At 43.1% G+C, this 4,433-nt stretch overlaps 2 non-coding genes across 2 annotated transcripts; both read right to left on the bottom strand.

The window, feature by feature from the left end:
* Positions 1–378: 378 nt before the first annotated feature.
* Positions 379–468, bottom strand: LOC141818703 (small nucleolar RNA snoR114). The gene has a single exon (XR_012600987.1). It is a non-coding gene; the product is annotated as a small nucleolar RNA snoR114 (small nucleolar RNA).
* Positions 469–478: 10 nt separating this feature from the next.
* TRNAM-CAU (transfer RNA methionine (anticodon CAU)) lies at positions 479–564 on the bottom strand. The gene is given in 2 exon segments: positions 479–514; positions 527–564. It is a non-coding gene; the product is annotated as a tRNA-Met (tRNA).
* Positions 565–4,433: the final 3,869 nt, after the last annotated feature.

The following is a 4,433-nucleotide window of genomic DNA, read 5'->3' as shown; positions in this document are numbered from 1 at the left end:
ACAAAAGCAAAGGAACCATGAACGAGAGTCTGCGATGCTTGCCACAATACAAATGGAGAAATCGAAAATGTGTAAAAGAGTAAAATCTGCATGATTACTAAATGGAAGCTCTTCCTTTGAACCATAGTCTCCAGATCAACTCACAAAAAAAGAAAAATTTTAGAGATGCGAATGGATCTCACCTTCATAGCCCCTACTTAAATCTATCTGTAAAGAAAAGAAATATTTTTTTACTTCATATAATTTAATTTAAAGCTACAGATTGTTTGCAAACTAACGAATATTATTTAAACAGTGGCAAAATGGATCCTTAACGAGAGAGAACCTAATTAAAATGACTGATTTGTATATGTCAATTAAAAATTAGAAAAAAAATATTGGCTCAGAAGGCACTTTACAATCTCATCTGATAATCAGATGGTTGTGATGAACCCTGACATCACCAAAGTGCATTAATCTTCATCACCAAGAGAACGAATGGGGTGAGAGAGGCTCGAACTCTCGACCTCAGGATAACTCATCGAGCTATGAGACCTACGCGCTAGCCAACTGCGCCACCACCCCGTTAGGAAATATTCAAAATAAGTTATTGATAAATTATTATAAGACTCACAGGGCTGGGCTAGAGCTCAGGGTAGCCCCTACTTAAATCCATCTCTGATGAGTTCGTACCTTGAGATTGAGTTCACTAGTTGATCGATCCTGGGAAGCAAATAATAGTCTTTAGGGTAGGCTTTATTGAGATTTTGGAAGTCGATGCAGACTCACCATTTGCCTCTCGATTTGGATATCAAGACCACGTTCGCCAACTTGGATGGAAATTGAACTTCTCGAATATGTCTGGCCTTCAGAAGTTTAGTGACCTCATTGTGAATAATCTTATCTTGTTTAGATCTAAAGTATCACTTTTTTTTCTAATGGGTTGAGACTCCAAAAGGATGTTGAGGTCATGCTTCATTATGGTAGACACCACTCCTGTGACTTTGTGAGACAACCAGGTGAAAATATCATTCTTTCGGATGAGATAGACGGTCTTTCTTGAACTCAGGTGTTAAGTTGGTCACTATCTGAGTAATATAATCAGGTTGGTTAGGTATGATTTGAGCTTCTTCCTTCTCATGAACTGGTCGAGGAACAAATCCTTTTTGCAAGAGTGTATTTTCTCTCTCTATGTTCTCCACTTCTTCTTAAGGTCAGTTTTAACGATATTTATGTAACATTTTTGAGCGATGATTTGATCTCCATTGACTGAGCCGACTCGATTGGCCACAGAGAACTTCAGTTTCTGGTGGAAGATAGAGACTACTACCCGGAATGTGCTAAGGGTTGGCTTTCCAAGGATGATGTTGTAAGGAGATAGAGCGCCAACCACAGTGAAGATTGCGCTCTGAATCTTCTTCAAGGGCACCTTCCCTAGTGAGAGAGGAAGACTGATTTGCCCCAGCAGTTTTATTTCATGCCCAATGAATCCGAACAGAACTGTCGACATGGGGTTGCAACTCTTTGCGATCGATCTGCATCAGGTCCAATGCATCTCAAATAGTATATTAATTGAGCTTCCTGTATCTACGAATATTCTAGCCACATCATAATTAGCGATGACGACTCAAATTATCAAAGTGTCATCGTGTAGAGTAGAGACCCCCTCTAAGTCTCAAGGCCCAAAATTTAAGAGGGGGTCATTCTTTTGGTCTTTGCCAATGCCTATGCCAAAGCTCTCCAACTTCGTCCGTGGACTTTCTTAGCACAGTTGGAGTCTCTCTTCGTGGAGCCACTTGAGATCATATTGATGGTACCTCGATAAGGAGCATCATCTTAATGATCTCTACCATGATCCTGACAGTCATCTTGGCGATCACTTCAGCGATCAATTCGACAATCAGGGGAACGATGCCGAGGGAGCTCCGTTTCTCATCCTGAGGCCAAATTGAATCTACATGAGTTCAATCAATCCTCCAAGTCATCGCGCTAAGGGTACTTGCCTGACAGATACTTTATAGCAATGGATGAAGTTTTCGTTCCTTGACGTCCCTCTTTTATGACTCGACTGACTTCTTGAGCGAGCTAATGACACTCTTGAGTGTCGTGAGTGTGCAATTGATGATATGTATAGAAACAAATTGTCTCCTCCTGAGATGTCTGACTCAGCTCTTCCATGGAGGTAGGCGTTGAGGGCACGACCTGCACTGCCCATTCTTCTCAACGAGTCGAGATGTAACTAAGGAGTTGCGGGGTGGTCTTAATTATATCTTTGTGAGAGCTGAAGAGACTTCTTAACTGGCAAAAGGCCATGGTGACATCGCCTCTACGTGCGAGCTGGGTTTCCTCTAGGTATATTCATTTCTCAGCCCTCTCTAATAACTTTGCATAATTCGCTAGTGGCTTCTTCACCAGGGATCTGAAAAAATCTCCCTTTACCAAACCTTGGGAAAAAGTGCTAGTCAAGATTTCTGAAGGGATCAATGGAACATCCCAAACATTCTGATTGCACCATTGGATGTATTCTCGAAGGGTCTCTCGAGGCTTATGTTTCATGGTAAATAGGTTAAGAGGTGTCTTTTGATACCTTTTACTGTTGATGAATTGATGCAAGAATGCAGCTTTGAAATCATCGAAGGAGTTGATGGAAGAGGCTGGAAGGTGACTGAACCATCGCTAGAACGAGCCTAACAAGGTAGTTAGGAAGATTTGATATTTAACCCCATTAGAGTATTGATATAGCAGAGAAGCATTTTCAAAGTGACCCAGATGATCCTCTGGGTATGACAATTCTATGTATTCCACCAATTGTGATTGTCGAAAATGTCATGGCAACTCTTGTTCAAGAATTCTTCTAAAGAAGGGGTGTTCTTTGAGGGGTTTCATCCCTGTCGATAGACGTCTTTCCTTTGTAGTCATGAGGAGACGTCTCCCCCACTCGCTACCCACGTGATTCTTCATCAGGAAGGGATGTTTCCTCGTTGAGGGAGCCCATAATAGGCAAGCCCCCTACTAACGACGGTGATACTCTACCTGGAAGGGAGGGCACGCCCGATGAGAGGAGGGGCCTAGCAGCGATGATTATATGAGCTGATGTTATTACAACACTTCTTGTATTGCCTTTGAGACCAATTGATTAATATTTTTGGGTGTAATGTACAAATACCATGGATGGTCAAGTCATCGATCAGTGAACAAACTAACATGCATGCTCCCTGAAGATTGTTGCTGAGAAGGATGACAATAGCTGAAAAGTACTCCAAAAGAGAATTAAAATGACATTGGGGATGGATCCTGACAAACTATTATGATGCTCAAGTTAGAATTTTTTTAGAAGAAAAATAATAACTTAGGAAAAATTAGGATTTTATGTATGTACTTGTGCCCCTTTCGGAGGGTGGCCTTTTAAAGAGCTATTAATAGCATTATTCTCCGAAATGTATGCCTCCATCTAAGGCCCATTCAGAGATACACATGATTGTTTATGAGTTATTCTGAGATACCTACTCTTGCTGTTGTGTTTTCTGGGATACACACTACTATTTTTCCCTTTTTTGGAAGAGCAAGTCTTTGCGAATGAACCAGTTAGGTGGGCCCAAGCAGGGGGTGGAAGAAATGGAGGTCAACAATCAAAATCGAGAGAAGGTGAGGTCGGCCGTTGAGGTCAAGGTTAGTAGACGAGACCTGAGAGGAGGTTGACAATCGAGAGGAGGTGAGGTCGATCGCTGAGGTTGATGTCGGCAGACGAGACTTGAGAGGAGATCGACCACTGAGATCGAGCTGGAGATGAGGTCGACAGATAAGACCTGAGAGGAGGTCGGCAGCCAAGACCTAGCTGAAAATGAGGTGAGCAAACTAGACTTGAGGGGAGGTGAGGTCGACCATTGAGGTTGAAGTCGATAGATGAGACCCGAGAGGAGGTGGGGTTGACCACTGAGGTTGTCAAATGTGACCTGAGAGGAGGTGAGGTCGATCGCTAAGGCCAAAGTCGGCAGACAAGACTTGAGAGGAGATTGACCACAGAGACCAAGCTGGAGATAAGGTTGACAGACGAGACTCAAGAGGAGGTTGGCAGCCAAGATCGAGTTGGAGATGAGGTCGGCAGATGAGACTTAAGGGGAGGTGAGGTTAGCCATTGAGGCTGAGGTCGATAGACGAGACCTGAGAGGAGGAAGTTCACCGAGATTGAGTTGGAGATGAGGTCAGAAGACAAGATTTGAGAGGAGGTCAATAGTCGAGACCAAGTTAGAGATGAGATTGACAGCCAAGACTGAGCTGAAGATAAGGTCGGTAGATGAGACCTGAGAGGAGATCGACAACCGAGACCGAGGCTAAATGAAGGTTGGCTATTGAGGCCAAAGTCGATAGTTGAGGCATGGGTCATATTCAAGCCAGATGGGCTATTTATCTTCAAATTGATTTGATTGGGCCTGCGTTCGCAATAGGTTTAAGTC

Source organism: Curcuma longa, unplaced genomic scaffold, assembly GCF_044706935.1.
Source record: "Curcuma longa cultivar G26 ecotype Majalengka, Jawa Barat unplaced genomic scaffold, ITB_CL_G26_1.1 contig_25700, whole genome shotgun sequence".
Classification (NCBI taxonomy): Eukaryota; Viridiplantae; Streptophyta; class Magnoliopsida; order Zingiberales; family Zingiberaceae; genus Curcuma; species Curcuma longa.
The sequence above is the reverse complement of the archived record's forward strand: the minus strand, read 5'-3'. Positions and strand labels throughout refer to the sequence as shown.